Genomic DNA, 20,871 nt, shown 5'->3' with positions numbered 1-20,871 from the left:
GATGACTGTGGTCGATGTGAAAATGCTCTTTTTTCCCCATTGTTTTGAGATACACATCTTTCCACACTTCTGAGTTGTTCTTTCATCCAGGACTGACTAAATATAGCATGATTAGCTCCTTCCAGCTCAGAGGATACGTATTTGGCATCTTTTCAGAGAAAAAAAAAAAAAAAAAGTAAGCAATTCAGACTTTCCAAAATTAACCAGAGAGCACAGAACATAGTTTGCAAGTGCTACCAAGATTGAAACAGAGTGAGATTTCCAAATGCTCATTTTGGCTTTGCAATTGGCACAAGTTTTTTTAATTATGTTATTTAGTGACATGGGTTTTTTTACCACAGTTTTTACAAGACACTGCAATGGCTTTTTTCCTCCTACTGAAGTTTTTACTTTGCCAGAGTAATTTAAAATAAACTGCATGTGTATTAGACCTTTATAAATTAAGGATGAAATCCTGTCCTTATCCATTTGTTACTGTGTTTTCTTTCAAGTTTTCTATAGAAAATATTAGTGACTGAGGTTTAAAAATGCATTATATCTCCTTATAGCTACTAAACCCAAAAATACTACGCCTCTTGTGTCAGACACGGAGTCTAATACTGAAGCTTTTAGCTTCAAACTGAGATTTTTCTGCTTTCTGCTTTCACACATGATTGCTAAATATTAGGACAGGAATATTTATTACTTTGGATATAGTTCCTGTAATAAATATTCAAAGTATTGTGGACTTAAAGAGAAACTTTCTTTAAAGCTCCAGGTCTAAATAAAAGAGAAGAAATGAGAGAACGCAAATGTTCTTTCTTAATGTTAACTGAGATTAATTAATCAGTAATTAATCAAGATGAGTAATTGCGGTGGCTCAGGTTGGAAACAAATGGCAGGCTTGTTCTAGGGGATTTACATTGTTTTTCAAATGGCTTCTTAATCTGACTAATGTGGCTACTTGGTTATTTTTGGTAGAAGATGGTGGTGCTCTTAATGCTGCTGCAAGGTAGAGCTTTTATTACTAATATATCTGAATCACCTTTTCTCCCCATTGAATATGTTCCCCTCTGGACTGAAAACCATTAGTAAAAGTATAATTGCCAGAGTTCAGGATTCTGGTTCAATCTTCCATCCCTGAGATTAGAGAGGTTAAAGGCATGACAGTATCACATACTGTTCCCATGGTAACTTTTTTGGCATTGATGCTTCCAGGCAAATGACAATACTGGTGAAAGTTTAAAGTGCAGGATTTCAAAGGTCTGTTTGAAATACTTCTCAAATCCTGTTGTTGCCTAAGGGAGAAAAATAATAATAATAAAATACCATTATTAATAATGTTCTGAATCATGCATATTGCCTTCAATTCAATTTTTAAGTGACTTGACATAGGTTTAACTGCGTGTCGGGATCCATTTTGGACTGGACACTATAATTGCATCTGATCTGGTAAAGGCTAGAGGGGTGGTTTTTCAAGGGGTTTTGTTTTGCTCTGCTTTTGGTATTTATTTTAAAATCACTGAACTGACGCTTTATACCCAGGGACTGAAGCTTGCCATAGGTTATCATGCTGGCCTTCATCCACCTGAGGCAGAAGAAAAGGGGTGTTATTTCATCCTAAGGTGCATGTTCCAACACGTGGTGTTAGGTATCCCCCTTGTATCCACCCTTACAAGCATTCAGGTCCCGGCTGTTGTAATTTATACAGCAGCAGTCTCCCCAGAAAAGCTGGGATCTACTTCTGGGCACTGAGGCTGGAGCATGGAGGGAGCAGAGCCTTCTCCAACCCTGAAGCAGCATCTATTCACCTACAGGTCAGCAGGGGAAAGCCCTTAAAGAGCAACCTCAGGTAAACCTTTGCAGGAGGTCTTTGTGGGAGGAGTAAGGAGGAGGGTTTCTCCCCTGTTCTTTTGCATCCTACACAATTGGGCAGAGGCCCTATGCCCTTGCGGGTCAACAGGAAAAATTTGCTCCTTCTTCATGCTATGGGGCAGTCCTGCTGAGCAGCCTGGGGTGAGCGGCCAGTGCAGAGCCCTTCCTGCAGCTCCCCATTGTGGCTGCAGGTACAAGGGCTATTACACGGGCAGCATTTTTTCTTGGCGTGTTCTTTACTGAATTAATCCATTTGTTTTTTTGCACCACTTACTGGTTAGCCTTATTAAAGAAACTTCACTGTTGTGTTACCTGTCCCTTTTGACTACCACTACTTTCCAGTTCATAAGTTACTTTCCTCCAAGAGTATAGAAGACCACTTTTTTCCAATAAAGATGAATGCTGCACATAAAAGCCCATAGTTTTTCCTCTTTTAAAAATACCCCAAAATACAGAAAGATAAGCAAGTAAAAAATATCAGTACTTCAGGAATGAAAAGGTTCCTTAGAACAAGGACAGCCTGGAGAAAAGAGAAGCTAAATTGTAGCAGGGAGCTGCACAACTCTGGGGCGGCTCCATGAAAAGCTTTGTCACCCACAGTCTGTGAGCTAATTCCAAAAACCTCCCAACCAAGCAAAAGGTGATAGCCCAGGTCTGAAAAATAAACAGCCTCAGTCCTTGCTGAAAATCTATAGCACCAATGAAAATGACAGAGATAATTTTGTGCTGTTTTTCCAAAAAAAACCACAAAACCCCATTATTTTATTGCAAATACCTTTTTTGTCCTCCCAGTGCTGTTCTTCACTGGTGACTCCAAGTGACAGAGAAACGATCATTCCAGCTGAAATTCTATTTGTGAGATAGAATATCTGGTACAGTGGGCAGGTAAAAGTGTGTTTTGTCAAACCCTATGTTTGCTTATAACACTGCTTAAAAAGGGCTGTGGGGAGCTAAAAAAATATTAAGGGAAGTAGTTCTCAGGAGTGCTCCCAGTTATGTATGCTAAACTGGACAATTCACTGCACTGTTTTCCCTTTCTAAGTACAAGGGTTTTCCTTTGTAAATATGGAAAATAGAAAAGAGTTATTCTTACGGATAGAGAGCATGTTGACCTTTCCAGGAAACAGTTTGATTACTTGACAGGTTTTGCTTGACATTGAACCAAAACCTGTGCTACCAATGGAGCAGAAACTACTAATTATTGCTCAGCCTTCTGAAATTGTTTCATAAATGAAAAGTAAATGCTGAAGTGCTTGAGGGCTGGAGTGCTACAAGATGTAACATGAGCAGGTACAGCGTTGTACCACTGTTGGAGCATACTAGCAAGCTTCCAAATATTTTGACATCTTGGCCAAACATATACACAAATGCGTCTGTTTAAAATCACTGCACTAATCCAGCCTCTGGGAAAAGGTCACAGGTAATACTGAAACGAAGTCATACTAATTATTAATACTTCTATGTGGTAAACAAATACATATAAAACTTCAACTTTTTTTTTTCCAGCCCCAGGACCATTGTTTTGCCTTGTAACAATGGTGAAGTCACCTTTCTGATGTGTCTGATTTGAAGAGGGGTAATAAAATTATTTATGGCAGGAAGATCAGATGTCAAGGATTTTGCTTTCCAACTGGGATGCCACAGTATCACATGGTATGGCATTTCTGCATTGCTCTGTTGTAAGGCCCACTTGCCACACCTGACTAGGAAGAGATCCACCTGAGATCTAGACGATCTGTGACCTGTTCTGCTAGAAATGGACGATGAGAAAGAGAAACAGAGACTCAATAACTGACACATGGGAATACAGAGTTTTCCCAACTTTGATTTAGAAGCATAAGGAAGCTAAGAAGAGTCAAGACGAACATTACCTGTATTTTAACATTTTCATGAAATGATTAATAAACACTGATATACAGTATTTGTTGGAAGCACAGTTATTTAAAACTCCTATCTTTGTAGCAATTTTACTTTAGGAAGTGCATGCAATTTCCAGTACTGTACAAAGAGCTGATTTTACATTCCATTTTTACACAAATATTCTGCTAACAGCTTGCTTAGACGGAGGCTTTAAGAAAAATTAAAACAATCTGACTAAAATAGCGAAGATAAAGTGTTGGAGACCCTTGAATAAAAGCTCTCCTTTTAAAACAACCACCACCACCCCAGAAAAAAACCCCACAAAACAAAAACTATCATGTTGCTATGACTTAATTCTTCTATTAAAATAATCTTCACCATAACTGTTTTCTGGGTAAAAATCAAAACCAAGTTTCTCTTTCTGAAGGCTTGTGGGATTTTGTAATCACTTTCCAAAATCTTGTACAAACTTCTGCGTTAGAGTTTGGGCAGGAAGCAATCAAAGAGATCTGAAGTGATGAGAGATTGGCTTCAGTTCAGCTGAGTGGACAATTGCATCAGCAAAGCAATCTTTCTTAATTGAAGAAAAAGATGAGAGGTTGGTCAAGCAGCAAGAAAGAGGAAGACGTTACAAGCCTAGAGTGTTAATTCCAAACCCACTGATACATCTCTGACTCCACAGAAAGTGAGGAGGGGGGAAAGTCATCCAAGGGGAATAATTCATGGCATTTTGAAAATTATGGCACAAAAGGAATGAAAGGTGGCCATTATTCTTGCCTGTGCCATGAAGCTGCCCACACACACACACAAAGTGGGCACCATAATGGAAGAGGTTAAAGCATGGGCAGGTTGCAGGATGTCAGTAAGACAGGACTTTCTTTCTGCGTAAGACTGGCCTTTGGTCTTGTGATTATAAAATAAGTTCCAGGTTTTCTGCAGGATATATGTCAGGCACTAAAAAGAAGTCAGGCAGAATAAGTCATTTGAGCTTGGTGCCAAAGCAGGGAACTAGTAGTCACAGGTGGGCTTCTAGGTGGACTATGCATCCAGTGTACTATTACAATTAGGCTTCTAAATAAAGAAGGAAGTGGGTGTTGATCACTCCAGAAGACTGTAGTTGCCTTTCAGTTCCAAACAGTCATTATGAAAACATTTAGCATTTCTGGTATTAAATCTTTAGGTGTGCCTCTGGGACCCTCTCCAATAGTAAATACCTGTATTTTCAGGGGTTTCCTTCTGTACCCTCACAAAGGAAGAGAAGCTTTGGAATGGAGATTCCTTGTCTTAATCCATTCCCCTCCAGGAAAGTAAATAAGCTGAAAGTAATTTTCTCTGGCTGAGTAGGGCATATCTCCTGGCACAAAGGTTCCTATAATTCTTCTCTGAAGCATATGGATCAAAGTTTTTCCCTTTCTCTTCTAGCAGGCAGTCCTTATTCTACAGAATTTTTCTGAAACATGGAGGTGGGCAACATGCAGCTGTCAGCAGCAGGCAAGCTGTATTACAGGAGAAATGAAACGGATTCCTAGGGATTACTGGAAGTAACTGGAGAGCCAGCATGGGCAGACTGGGCTTGCCAGGGTGCAGGTGTGGATATGTGCGCTGGTGATGCAAGTGGCACAGGCCCCAGTGTTCTTCCCATACACAGAGCTGGTGCCGAGCACCCCATCCTGGCAGGGAAAGTAGCTTTTGCTGAGCTTTGCATTGCCATGGATGACCAATTTCCACATGCAAAGGGAGCCACAACATGAGTGCTATAGTGCAGCCAGCCAAAGAAATACACATCTGCCTGGGAAATACCCTTGAGTGAGGTGTCAACATGGAGAAAATGTATTTGTTACAGTGGTGGAAAGAGAGCCAGTTAATGGGAGCAGAAAAGGTTAACTTAGTACCCCTGAGGCTTACAGGTCAGCAACTAAGATGCCCATAGGTTTCACTGAATGCTACAGGGACAAATCACTCAGGCTACTGTGGGGATTACAGGAACAGATCCTGCTTCTTGCATCTGAGATGGAAGATCTCAATCCTGATCAGGTACTCAGCTCTACCACCAGACCCTGTCCTGTGGCCTGGCTGGGAGGGGAATCCAGCTCAAACCAGGAACACAGGTGGTACAGCCCAGGAGGCTCGAGGGCTGGAGTACAGTCCATCTTGCCAGCTCACTACTGCAGATGCTGTGTTGTAACTCCTTTCTTTCTTTTAAGATGAATTTTTTGCTACTTGGGCTCTCAAAGCTCTCCAAAATTTGTTGTGAGCCAGGAAAAAGCAACAAAGTAATTAATGCCTCACTCAGATCAACATTCAGGCTTTTTGCATTAGCCTTCACCAGACAACAAATTATAAAACAGAAGTTTCAAAGAAAGCGTTTGCTGCTTATTAGCAAACCCCTAAGCAGCATGCCTGAATCAGAGGACGATGTCCTGCCATGTTAACATCTGTGCAAAAAACAAGCCCTCCCACTCACTTCAGTGGGGATAGTTTTCCACACGAGATTTGCTTTGGGCTGCAGCACTGATTTTGTTGTGTTTATCTGAGAGCACACTATGGCCCCTACAGAGGCAACACTCGTAATTCTAAAAGAATAAGAGTAGTAATCTGATGGCATCAGTAAATCTGATGGCGTTAGCAGGAGCTAGTTTCCAAATTAAGCTTCTTTGTAGCAAAGACTGCTTGAAATAACTTCGGCAATTTTCACTTTTACTGTTCACCCCTTTTGCTGTATATGCATTTGTAGTCTCCTCTTATTCACAAAAGGCAAAACAGCTCCACACAAGCACTTTGCAGCCTTCCAGACTGTTAACTTCCCTGATGATGCTCAGTATCTCTGAAGTGTGCACACACAAATATTAGAATGCAAAAGCAACAAGCTTGCACATGCCAAGTACCCGATACTGTTACATCCCCTTTACACATGGCCCAAGCCAAAGGAATTCTCACGTTCCCCCAATGCCATTTTTTTAAAAGAAGTTCTCCATGGAGAGAGCTTGGTCTGGGTCACGTTCACCTCTGCAGATGACTATTCGAGAAAATACTTACCCAAAGGTCTGACTATAAAAACCATCATGCAATAATGAAGTCACTTTTGTAAGCCTGTTCATGCGAATGACTTATACAAATAACGCTCCTTAGATATTAATGATGCTTCTGTTCCACTGACATTAGACTTCTGCATTCCCCATCAGCCAGTTCAGTGAAAAGGCACCTGCTTACGGTTAATCAGTACCTTCTAAAATAATGTGCTTCATTTGAACTTATAATCCTGATATCCCAGCCAAAGGCTAGGGAAGTTTTTCTGAAGCCAAGCAGTGGATTACAGTCCAAAAGGAGAACCAGCCTGTGAGCATCCTGTTTCCAGGTAGTTTGCTCTCATTCATAACAAATACTAAGGAAAGAGAAATACTGCAAAACTGGAGGTTTAAAATACAGAAAATAAAACATTTTATTTCCTTTCTTTAAATGAAAAAAAAATGGTGAAGGAAAAGGTTCAGAATTTCAGCTTTAATGACAAGTCTTTAACTCCATCAGAAAGTGAGAGCTGTGGCTTTCACCACCGTGGATTTACAATGATACTCTACTTCCCCTCTGTGGCAGAGCTTGATAACTTACCAGTCATGCAGCCATATAGCAAGGATTGGAGGAGGTGTGTACTTCTACTTATTGAAGAATTTTTACAATAAAAAGAAGAAATTAGGAATCACTATCAAGAACATTTTCAATGGTATTCATATTTTCATCAGAGTCATTAATTTTTTATTCCTATCCTTTACCTGTTTCAAAACTATTTCTGTCACCATACATTGCACTTCAAGGGAGGTTTTAAAAAATCTTCCTATTATTGTACTTCCAGATTTCAGACTCACAACTGTGTGGAAGAGTGGAAGAATGGCGGGCGGAGGGTTTGCACCACAGGTGGGGCTCTTCAACACTCCCCCACCTTGCTCCCAGGCACGTGTGGGTCTGAAAGGGGCATTGCTGCCGTTGTGGGGCTTGTTGATTTGGGCACTGCCACACCTGTGCGCCACTGCTGTGGAGCCCAGTCGAGTACATCCATGCAACACCACACTGCGGCATGTTGCTGTGCCGGCGTGGTGGGACAGCTGGACTGGTGTGATGGGACAGCTGGACTGCTGTGGTGGGACAGCTGCTCGGGGTTCTCCGCCCTGGTGCCGCTGGGTGCAACAGATACATACCTCAGCTGAGTTCTGTGTTGAAGGTATAAGTAGAAAAAAGGGAGGCAAGCCCCAGAGAGACTTTTCCAGGGTCTATGCTGAAGTGTTTAATAGGAGGCCCATCCAGGTGTGCAATTTCCTTTTCATACAAGGAAGTCACAGCCCAGGATTACAAGTCAATGTTTTCCAGGGGCAGAGAGTCACAGTTAAATCATACAAAAAGCTAACTCTTCTCTACAGGGAGAAGCCCAACAACCCACAGACAGATGGCAGAATGAACCTGATGATTAAAAATACTTTAATTAAACACAACTCCAAACATACACATTCACACTGTCTGCTCATTTTATGTTATTGCTGGAAGAAATGTTAAATTTTAGGTAAATCAATGATGCATTTGTATAACCTCTATTTATTTCTTTTAAATGTAAAAAATGATATTTTATTTTCATTGCTGTTTTCTGACTCTGACTCTGCAATTAGAATCGTAGAATCATTTAGGTTGGAAAAGACCTTTGAAATCAAGACCGACTGCTAACCCAGGACATCCAAGTTCATCACTAAACTATGTTGCCAAGCACCTCATCTAAGCATTTTTTTAATACCTCCAGAGATGGTGGTGATTCCACCACCTCCCTGGACAGCCTGTTCCAACATGTGACCACCCTTTCAGTGAAGAAATTTTCCCCAATATCCAATCTAAACATCCCCTGGTGTAACTTGAGGCCGTTTCCTCTTGTCCTGTCACTTCTTATCTGGGAGAAGAGACTAACACCCACCTCGCTCCAACCTCCTTCCAGGCAGCTGTAGAGATTAAGGTCCCCCTGAGCCTCCCTTTCTCCAGGCTAAACACCCCCAGTTCCCTCGGCCGCTCCTCATAAGCCTTGTGCTCCAGCCCCTCCACCAGCTTCGCTGCCCGTCTCTGGACACGCTCCAGCCCCTCAATGTCTATCTTGTAGTGAGTGGCCCAAAACTGAAGCCAGTGTTCGAGGTGCGACCTCACCAGTGCCAACGGTGAGGCACCAGTTCTTTTTTGGGGGTAGATTCTCTGCAATTTATTACATCAAATTTATCTTATTAATTTGAAAGCATTTTATATCTCCAGACAATGCACGTAACTGATGCCTAGAAGTTAATGATTACTGTATCTCAGGAAACATAATATATTGGTATTTTTAATAATGCAAGTAAGTATATAACTAGAAATGGAGCTGCATCACTTTTAAAACTATTGACCTGTGAATTTCTGAAACTTTATTGCCTTTATTACAGTGATTATTAGAAGAGTTTTGTCACTTTATAAACCGTTTCTTAATTTCTTACTCTTCTATGTCTTCCATTTTTTAATTTTTATTTATTTATTTTTGGTCTTACCTTACAAAAGAAGATGAGCTGTTTCAGCTGTTATTGCTCACATTTTGCCTTTCTTGCTTAAGCCCCAGTGTGGGCACAGATCTGAGGCAGATGGAGAAGAGCGTGGAACAGTTACCAATCTGAACAGGTGGAACAATATCCTGAGAACCTAGAAGGGGCCAGTCAGAGATTTGCATTGCTGTTGCAACAGGAGAGGCAGCTGTCATTCCTGGCTAAAGAAACCATTAGCTGTTGCGAAAGGGGAGGAGAAGAGGCTTGATTTTTAACACTGCATGGTGAGAAATGAGATGATTGGGAAAATACAGTGGACACCTTTGTACACCCTAATCAGAAACTAAAAAATCTTGGACATCTACATACTCTGTTTTAATGATCTCTTTGCTGGCTAGCTGTCCTATGGTAAAGTTCCTTTTTGGACCGATCTAGATGTAAGGAATTGGAGGCATTGGCACTCTGCACGCTGACAGTATATGGATGGATTTAAAACTAGCGCTTAAATTTGACTGTCACAGGACGGAGGGATAAGGATTTGAACACATCAGCAATAGTAAAATGTCTAAAATATTCTGACAAAATGTGGGCACCCTAACTGGGGCAGCCAGTGGCACTCAAGTTTTGATTTCTCTGTCAAAGTCAGAACTTAACATTTAATCAGTACCCAGGATATCAATGTTACAGCTGGGACTGAGACAGGCAATCCTAGCTCCCTTCTCTGATCCTCTGGACAGTGATGCTGCCAAATCACAACCCAAAACTTGAAACAACAGAACAACATCTTCAAGGAGCAGAGAGGAGGCCTGGGCTTTGTCAAGAGCAGCACCCTATGAGGGTTGCAGAAGCCTCCTCACACAAGCATCTTTCATAAGTCTTTTGACGAGACTAGTCATGAAGCTATAAAGATGACCTATGGTAATTTCCTAATTGTTAATATGTTGAACTCTTCTGTCAAGCAATATGAAGGTGAAACATTTTCCAAGACTGGCATAATATAGGTGCTAGAAGAGCTATACATTGCTTCTCCACTTCTACTGGAAATAGAAAAAAGAATATGATCGTACAGTTGTATTTCAGGGGCTAGAGCACAAAGTGACAGTGGGTCAGAATCATGTCGGCAGTTTTGTGGCAAGCAAGAGAAATTCAGCTGCTGCCTTCTGCATCCTTCTTCCAAGTGACTGCCTGGCCCTGACCTGAAACATTTCCCTATTTTTTGCCAGGTGAGTTGTTGTGTTGCCTTAGAGCAACAGGGTCAGGTGAGTGCTTGAGGCAGCAAGGAGGCAGGGGTCAGCAGCAGCCGATGTGGTCAGAGGGGTTTGGTCTGCTGTGGCAGTAACAGCTGAAACCGCAGCAGAGCAGCACCTGCTGCCAAGGTCAGGGTGAGGGACAGAGGGAAGGAGGTGTAACGAGCAAAAGGAAAAGGAGAGGTCTGAAGCCATCCTTTCCTCTAAGTGACTAGGCGTAGGCCTTTGGGAGTATTTCTGAGAGCATTTTCCTGAAAGTTTTCTCCGTTACATCTGCCTCACAGAAATGGAGAAAGAATAAACAAAGTGAATACCCCAATAAAAGTAAGCCTTGCAGCCTCTCAGCTGCAGGGACAAACCACATTTCCTTCTTACACCTGTGTCTGAACAACTGCAGCTATTCTGCTGGGGACGTGTACTCCACACAGCACAAAAAGGTCTGTTAAATTCCATTCTTTTCCGCTAAGAAACAGCTGAATTTGGAAGTAGTCCCAGTTTTGCCTGTTCTTCTTTCTCACTAATTTGTTTGCTCTGCTTGTCTTGGCTTAGCTACAGTTCATGGAAGTAGGTCAGTTATACAGAGGCTGTCGGTAAAGGGCCTATTTCTGTGAAAGGCCTGAAGTTTGTATATACTGCTCCTCACATTCTTCTGAACTACAGGCACTGTTTAAATAACTGATGAGAAATTTGCATTAAAAAAAAAAAAAAAACAAACCAGCAAACAAGGCAAATAGTAATCCAATGAAAAATCACTAAAAAATCCTGGAATTCAATCTCCTGTGAAGTTTTTTAATTCAGACTTCTTTTTGCCTTGCATTAAGCTACACATGTCTACTTCCACAGCCATCCTCTGCTGACCTGACCCATGATTTGCAGAAATGCTGAATGCTCGTGGCTTTAAAGGCAGTGAGACCTGTGCTCTAACCATGTGAAACCTTCTATAATACTAAAGGATCCAAAAGCCCTGCCAGAGGGCTTCTCCCACAGCTAGTTGGAACTTCTTACGCGTAATCTCACATGCTCCAGAAATGTTTGGAGGAAGGGATTTCTGAAGGTTGCCAGGCCAACCTCTTAGGAGGTTGCTCAAGCACCATTGTCACCAGCTCTACATCTGGTTGGTTGTGGCTTTGTCTAGCCAGATCTTGAAAACCTCCAAGCCTGGAGACTGCACAACCTCTCCCAGCACATGCTACCCTCATGGTGAAGAAGTTTTTGCAAATGTCCTTTGCTACACCATCTACCACTGCCAAGAAGAGTATAACTCTGATATCTTTGTAACTGTGCTTCAAACTGCTAAAAAATTGCCCCTGAGCCTGGAGAACATGCTAAATGACCCCAGCTGGTACATTGTGTGCTCCAGAACCCTGACCTTAGTCTCCTGCTGGAGACTCTCCAGCTTCTCCACAGCTTTCTTGCAAGAAGGTGGGGGGCAATCCTGGGCGACGTGTTTGGGCACAGTCTCACTGTCACCAAGGGCAGTAATAATTTCCCTTGATCTACTGGCCGTGATACACATGGCATGTGTTTTGCCTTTTTTGCAATGAGACAGTGTTAGTGGCTCATATTACGATGTCCGCCACAAGCTTGCTTTTTTGTAAAAAGGATCATTCTTTCACCTCACAAGAAAAAAAAGGCAATCATTGGAACATCGGGTTTTTGACAGTTCTTTTTAGCACTTATTGAGTGACTGTGTGATACCTTAGCACTCTCAAAAAGTATGAATTGCAACAGTAAAAATGTAGGTAAAGCTTAACCTCATTGCCAGGGCACAGCAATGAGCTTAATAAGGTTGATATAAGCAAAAATTCATGCTTATTTTTAAATTTCCCATTATATTGTGCTCTAAAAGGAATTTTCTAAATGTAATCCAAAATTTTCTAAATTAAAATGCAGGCAGGGGAGGGCCAATTGCTCTCTGAGCACACAACCAAGTCAGTTCCAGACACCAGGCATATATCCGCAAAGAGGAATTGCTGCTAATTCCCCGTAATTTAGTACTTTCAGTGCAAAGTGGAGGACACACTGTACTTCCAGGTAAATGTGCTCCTGCCTGCACTTCTACTGTCTATAGCACAGGAGGAAGGAGCTGAGACTGTTTAAGTTCACTTAACATCAGCCCAATCCATTCTGAGTTAATCCTCGCCCAGCACAACTTTCTGCTTACTAGCATGCACGTTTGTATCATGAACTTAGAAGAAAAGTGGCAATTTGGAAAGGTTTTGATTTTTATACCAGATATAAATCATTTAATACCTCACAACAAGAGAGAAACTGAAAACGGCTTTTGTCTTCAAATTTACTTTCTCCATCATAGAAATTGTTCCACAGATTTGTTCCCTTGCCTTTTTATGTGCAAAGTATCTGGAGTCCCCAAGGGCTCTAAGAGAGAATAGAAAAGCAGCATTGAGTCTGAAGTTTCAGATGTCTAACAGCTTTATTGACTAAAATGCTCAGAAATATACCTATTCTACCATCCACATGAGGGGAAGCTCAAAAATTACTCTTGCCAGTCCTGAGACAAATACTGGAACTTCACAATTAAGCTTTCCTTTAAATTCCCATCCTGAATTTTCTTTTGAGGGACTTCTGTGGGAATCCACCCTAGAAGGGTTTTCAAAGGGCTCAACTATTTGCAGTTCTCACTAAAGACTCACAACCCTTCCACTGTAGCAATCAGCTGAATATCACAGTCTCGACTTAAATCAGCCCCCGTCATAAAATGCTTTGGAGAGTCAGAAAGACATGAAAAAACTCCCGAGACAAAGCTACTGTCACCTGCATAAACAGCAATGGTTTCCACTGAGGGTGCAAGGAGGAAATGGGGTCTGAGCCCACCTCATGTTCTTACACTGCGGATTACCTGAGTATCTCCCTAATGCAATAGTTAGGCCTTTTCACTAGTCTTCCAAATTTTTTAGGGAAAATGGCTGTACTGAGGCAGTGGGAAATGGACATAATCCATCATCCCGAAAGCCTCAGATGTTCCATCCACTCCGTAGCCCAGTGCACCATAATGGTGACACAGCAGAAGCTCAAGTGTCTCTGTCCTTAATGTCTGGGCAGAAGATTGCCAGCACCAAGATGCCCAGTTTCTATGTTTTAAATGACTTACTGGCAAGACAGCCAATTTTTTTGATTTTTAAAGGATTTTACATTTTAAAGGATTACTACAATGAACTACTTAAAACAAGCAGCATATGAGCACATTGATCCCAGGTAGTCCCTTGCCCATTTTTTATTCCATACCTCTTGAAGGCAGAAGTGTGGAACAGAGTACGGTATTTGTAATATTGTTCATATCTTTGCCTTTGAAAAGGTAAAGAAAACCCCAAGCCTCTCAATGGCTGAAAAAAGGAAGACATAGGCATAATCTGTAATTCTTCAGTATTTCATATAGTGAAATTTAAGATCTTTCCATTTCTAGAGATGCTGCAAAAACTGCACTGCTGATCCAGAAAAATCTTTATTTTATATTATTTGTTCCATTTTTCGATAGGGTCACTCACAAACTGGGGCAGGGCAGACAAGTACAGATGAGTGGGTTCTCTAATGCTGACAACATCTTTGAAACATTAGTTGTTCATTATAATTTCAAGCAAACTCCCTGTGCTTTATCTATTATGTATTTACAAGATGATACTGAAATATTAAAGCATACAAGAATGAACTTTGTATTTTTAATTAATTTCTGTGTTAATTATGTTACGTCAAGTGAAAAAAACCCTCAAACTAAACCAAAACCTAAGTAGTTCAGCTATGCCATTTTTATGGTTTGGCTTAAAAGTAAGTTTTACAAAATACCAATGATAGCAATTTTCTTCTTGGCTGTCAATGTCATCATAATGATTTTTTACTTCATTTTGATATGAAATTTGCAGTCTAAATATTTGTTCTGAGTGATCCACAATGGATTGACTACATCAGTGGACAAGGAAAGAGCTACAGATGTCAGTTACCTAGACTTCCATAAGGGCTTTGACATAGTGCCCCACAACATCCTTCTCTCTAAATTTGAAACATATGGATTTGATGGATGGTCGATGAGGAATTGGTTGGATGGTCACATCCAGATAATAGTCAACAGCCTAACATCCAGATGGAGATCATTGACTAGTAGTGTCCCTCAGGGGTCCATACTGGGACCAGCACTGTTTAATATCTTCATCAATGACATCGACAGTGGGATCGAGTGCACCCTCAGCAAGTTTGCAGATGACACCAAGCTGAGTGGTGCAGTTGACATGCCTGAGGGACAGGATGCCATCCAGAGGGACCTGGACAGCCTGAAGTGGGCCCATGTGAACCTCCTGAAGTTCAACAAGGCCAAGTGCAAGGTCCTGCACCTGGGCAACCCCCAGTATCAATACGGGCTGGGGAATGAGGGGATTGAAAGCAGCCCTGCAGAGAACTTGAGGGTACTGGTGGATGAAAAACTGGACGTGAGCCTGACAAAGTACGCTTGCAGCTCAGAAAGCCAACCATATGCTGGGCTGCATCAAAAGAAGTGTGGTGGCCAGCAGGTCGAGGGAGGTTTCTCCCCCTCTGCTATGCTCTGGCAGACCCCACCTGGAGTGCTGCATCCAGCTCTGGAGCCCTCAATACAGGAAAGACATGGACTTGTGGGAGCGGGTCCAGGGGAGAGCTACAAAAATGGTCAGACGGGTGGAACACCTCTCCTCTGAGGACAGGCTGAGAGAGCTGGGGTTGTTTAGTCTGGAGAAGGCTCCAGGGAGACCTTTCAGTGCTTAGAGGGAGCTTATAAGAAAGATGGGGACAGTTTTCAGTAGGACCTGTAGTTATAGGACAGATAGGAATGGTTTTCAACTGAAAGAGATTAAGAATTTTTTTACAATGAGGGTGGTAAAACACTGGAACAGGTTGCCCAGAGAGATGGTAGGTGCCCCATCCCAGGAAATCATCAAGGTCAGCTTGGACAGGGCTCTGAGCAACCTGATCAAGTTGAAGATGATGCCCTGCTCATTGCAGGGGGGGTTGTACTAGATGGCCTTTAAAGGTCCCTCCCAACCCAAACTATTTTCTGATTCTATGATATAAAGTAATCTCAATTCCATTTCCAGTTAGATCCTCCTCTGTCTCTCTCCTTCTCCTCCCAGTGTCCTGGATACGTGACTCAAGCCACAGAAATTCAAATCACATTCCCACAAGTGATCAGGATGATAGAATTTAGGAATTATTAATGTACTTGTCCCCGCTTAACTGCAATTTTATTAAGAAGGTTGAATCTCACATATGAGGTTTCAAAAATGGGTAGTAGCTCTTCTTATTTTCCTTTTTCGTGACTCAGCAGATCTGGCCTGAGGAAAATTGCTCCCCTCTTCCCAACAGAAACAGTGCCAAACTGGAGGCAGCAGGAGGTATCATCCTAACAGGCTCCTCACTGGGATTATTTACGTAGGATTTTGTTTGTCCTAATAAAATTTCTGCAGGTGAAAATGTTAGACACGGAAACAGAAATCCAGAGTCTTGTTACTCAATAAGGATTTTTCTCTAATGACCCCAATCAGTACGTAGAACAATGATCCATCACCCCCAGCCCACCCCACAGTCAGAGGACAGATGCACAGCAAAACTCAGCCTAGTCCTGATTCAGTCAGCACTGCAGAAAGTGCCTGTGATGAACACATACCAAGAAAAAAATCATGATGCACGGCCTTTCAATTTATACTGAGGATGGCTGTCCAAATAGAAAAATGCCCTTTTATTTTTTTTTTAAGCATAACACTAGCTTTCTTCTTTCAATCCTCTTTCATCTCCCAAAGTAGCTAAGAGACTTAGTTTGCATATTATTTTAACGTATTTTACTTAAATATGCAGCTAGATATAATTAACAGAAGGAATGACTTGCACACACAAATGACAACTCCCAAATTAGCATTATATTTGGACACAAATGTAAACCCTTTAAAGTCCCAATCTACTCTCCTCACTGTCAGCTGTCTCTTCAAAATTAGGATGCCTATTTTTCTCCAGCTTTTTTTTATTGTTGTTCTTGTTGTTAGACTTTTTGGTATCCATACCACACCTCTGGCAGACAAGGACCCATTTATGTTAACTTTCACCATGACAGCAACAATCACTGCAGCGGAAGACTGAAGTTTGGATTGCAGCAAACGGATGTTCTCCAAAACTCCTCTCTTTCATCTTGCCTCAGGTTTGACTAAGCAAGTCTGCAGAGGTGGAGAGCAGCAGACACTTGCATTGTCTGTGCAGCTGGAGCATGGGGTACATGGACCTTTTCTTTTTGTCTGTTCCACAGAAAGGAAGGTGACAGTCACTAGAAGTCCATGTGGTGCAAAAAAAGGTGCAAAGAAAGCAATAATATTACATTTTTAAGTTATTAATACAGTACTGGGAGACAGCTGTGGAGGAAAGCACTGCAAGATTCCTGTAAAAGGCTGAAAGAGAAAATTACTTTCTTTTTTTTTTTCTCCATGTGAAATATGCACACATTTCTCACACAAGGACACAAATGGACAACAATGCCAGTGAGAGAAATAAGAAAACACTCCAAACAATTTTAGTAGCAAGTAGCTGACAAAATATCAGTGCGCTCTCTGTTCTTGCTGGCACAGTGGTCTGAAAGAGCCTAGAAAGGTCTGATGGAGCTGCTGCGAGAGGCCCCAACACGCTGCTGCAAGACAGAACATTTCCAGATAAAGGTAGGTATGATAGATCTCATGTGCAAGAAAGGCCAGAACAGAGGCCTATTTTTTGCTAGCTGGAAGGAAGTTCAAATGATATCAAAATATATGGCAATTTGTATTAGCTAGAGAACCAGGCTTTGGTATGTTAGTGGTAGTAAGATGGGCTGTTTCAGTTGCTTAAGCAACAGAATAGGCTTTTTTTAATTTGTTAAACTGGTAAAAATTTGTTTCATGGGGGAACTCCTACTTTTGAAGAAAAAAGCCAAAAAAAAGGGGTGAGGCTTTACAGAGGGTCATCAAGTCACATTTATGGTGGTTGAGAATAAAGATATTATTTCCATGAGACTGAAACATAGAAGTTGAGATGATGGAAGTGGAGGAGTTGCTCCTCTGCCAATATCAGATGTGAGAATTAACTTGAAGTGGCAGGTGGAGTGGTTATGTACTTAAAAGCACACAAAGCCTGGATGTACATTTGTCAAAATTGACCTTATCTTATGATTTACAGAAGCAAAACTTCTAGGAAATGAACTTGCACACAGACATCTTCATGGGAAGTTCACATCATGACTTTCAAGCTCTAGTTACAGATGTGTGTGAATTCATGGGATAAAATTCAAGGAGCTTGAAAAGAGTTACTTAACAGAAGTTACATTGCTGGTAGCTTAAACCCTCCATACAAAATGTGCACTTTTACTGCAATATTAAATCAAATCAAAAACACAAGAGAAAACATGCATTAGAAATAACAAGCTGTCCAGTTGCATAGCAGCAATTCAGTGCAGCCCTCTGGATCAGACCCCAGAACTCTGTGGCTGCCTCGACTGAAAACATGCGACACGACTGAGAAAAACCAGTCTAAGACTTTCCTCGGTAATAAAATGAAACAAGCCTGTGAATTCACAGTCCCCGAAATCTTTCTGGCTCTTCAGGGCATTCGTGAAAGGACAGAGCCCTCTGGTGGCCTCTGCTCCCCCCCGCAAAGTCCTTAGTACGGGACATCCAAGTGCCAGTGCTAAAAGTTATTTTGGCATACATAGATTTAGAGCAACAAAACTATCAGGACAGAGTGCAATTTCAGTTCCAAAAGCCATGGTTACACCTGCGTCAAACTACTGCTGTAAGAGAAGATTAGGGTCTCATCAGAAGAGCAAGCAGATCAGTGTTTTTACACATTACATACATGAGATACTTCTCTTTTGCTAAAAGTAATTGAAAACCTTTGCTGTCGATGCAAATATTTCCAACGGATTCAGGTACTAAGATTTCAGAAAACTACGGAAAGCAGGTTAAAACACTTGCCTTTCCTCTTTTACAGAGTTCACATGTTTTTGATCCTCTTTATTTATTTCAGTTGAATACTATCCCCTTGCAGAAATACAGTGTGCACAGGAAGGGTGGTCAAGCATTGGAACAAGATGTCCAGGGAGGTGATGGAATCACCATCCCTGGCAGCATTGAACGTGCAGATGCGGTGCTTAGGGACATGGTTTAATGGTGGACTCGGCAGTCCCGAGCTAATGGCTGAACTTGATCTTAAAGGTCTTTTCTGATCTAAACGATTCTATGATTTGCTTTCTGCAAATACAAAGACACCAGACCCACCCAGCCTGCGTGGAGTTCAGACAAGAGAAGTGCAAACCTGATGCATTCTTAACTCTACAAGTATACCCCTTTGGGAAAAAAATGTGTGGCTTTAAAATGTAAAAGCCAAATCTGTGTAGTTTCATGTCAGTCCACTGTCCTTACAGAATTACTGTAGATTAGCACTGTGCTTCTTGTGCTTTTCATTTAGATCATACCACTTGGAAGAATTCCTTCAATTTGGAGTCATTTTACTGAAGATGTGTGTCGAGCAAAGGGTCACCAAATCTGTGCCCACAGTAGAGGTGACAGGCACCCACTCTATCTGACACTATTGCAAAGCAGTCCCATAGCCCTGTCCCCGCTGCCTGACTGTGCTTTCACTGCTTCGGTACCCACTGGTGGTGCCAGGTCAAACTTCCATCCTCTGCAGTGGGAGTTCAGCCCTTTCCCTGGGAACGAGAAAGGGATGATGGCTGATGAAGACTCCTAGAATGCCCTTAGAGCAACTGAATCAGGGTCCAGATGAAGTTAAAACAGTGCTGTGCAGCGTCAGCCTGAAAAACATTGTTTAATTATTTAAGCACTACAAATGAACTGACCTTTGGAGTTGGAGACCATGACTGAAAAGCCCTCAAACATTAGACCAGCGTGCAAGATGCCCGTGTGCCAACAGATGCAAAGAAGTCGACTCAGGACAGTTACTACTGTACAAAGAAACAAACATGCAAATGGCTCTTAGGCATGCAGGACTTGAACTGAACTTACAGTATTTTTAACAATTTTAGCTTGTGTTTAAGAGCAGCACACGGACAACATGACTACCTGAAAGAAGAAAATAAAAACAAGGTGTAGACCACAATATATGTGAGGCGCTGATCCAACAGACAAAAGGGAGCCATAAACTGGGTTCACATCCCTGAGGAGCAGGATGCCACTGCAGGCTGTTTAGTTTTTGCATGCAGCGTTATGCTTGTTACTTATCACACTGCTCTTCATAAGGAAACCTGCAAAAATGCTGACCCTGGGGCAGCTTCTATAGCTCAGAAAAAGCCAAACCCTGGTCAGAGATGAGACTGGAGGCTGCCGCTGGGATCAGTGTTGGTAACCAGTGGAAGCCTTCTCAAAGTCCAAGCACGGGTCAAGTCTTTGGTGTGATACCATGTTGTGGTTTAACCCCAGCCAGCAACTAAATACCACGCAGCTGCTCACTCGCTCACCCCACCCCAGTGGAGTGGGGAGGAGAATCAGGAAAAAAGGTAAAATTTGAGCGTTGAGATAAGAACAATTTAATAATTGAAATAAAATTAATAATAATAACTGGAATAACGGAGAGAGAGGCAGAGAGGGATAACATCCAAAGGGAAGGGAAAAAACCAAGTGACGCACAATACAATCGCTCACCACGCACTGACCGATGCCCAGCCTGTCCCCGAGCAGCGATCAGCAGGCCCCAGCCATCTTTCCCCCCAGTTTACATACTGAACATGAAATTCAACAGTATGGAATATCCCTTCGGCCAGTTGGGGCCAGCTGTCCTGGCTGTGTCCCCTCCCAATTCCTTGTGCCCCTCCAGCCCTCTGGCTGGCAGGGCCTGAGAAACTGAAGAATCCTTGACTTAGTGTAAACACTACCCAGCAACAACTGAAACCATGAGCGTGTATTACTGTCGTACTAAATTCAAAACAATTCTCGGCTACTGAGAAGAAAAAAGAAAAAACCCCACAAAAAACCAACCAACCCAAAACCTCAACTCTAACCTAGCTGAAACCAGAACACACCGGTATAACACGGCAGCACTCAGAGCCTGGAAGACGACTGCTGGTGACCCAGCCCTTATGCCATACTGCAGTGATAGCTTAAATGGGAGAAATGTAAGCTTGAGATCCTCATGATACCATAGAGTAGATATTAGCCAACAACAGTCCTTCAGGCTTCCCAAAGGATACAATCATTTTCAACGAGCCAGCTACTGTTACCATATTTGCTCAACTTCTGCAATTTCCTTTGTTGTCCAAGTATTACGATACTTGTGCTTTTGCCCTTTGTGTGCCTTAACATAACCCACAGTAAACTGCAGTTTTGATGTTTTCATAACCAGTGTACTTGAAAAGACTATTTTTGGTG

Source organism: Falco cherrug, chromosome 3 (genome assembly GCF_023634085.1).
Source record: "Falco cherrug isolate bFalChe1 chromosome 3, bFalChe1.pri, whole genome shotgun sequence".
Lineage (NCBI taxonomy): Eukaryota > Metazoa > Chordata > Aves > Falconiformes > Falconidae > Falco > Falco cherrug.
Note: the sequence above shows the minus strand (reverse complement) of the source record.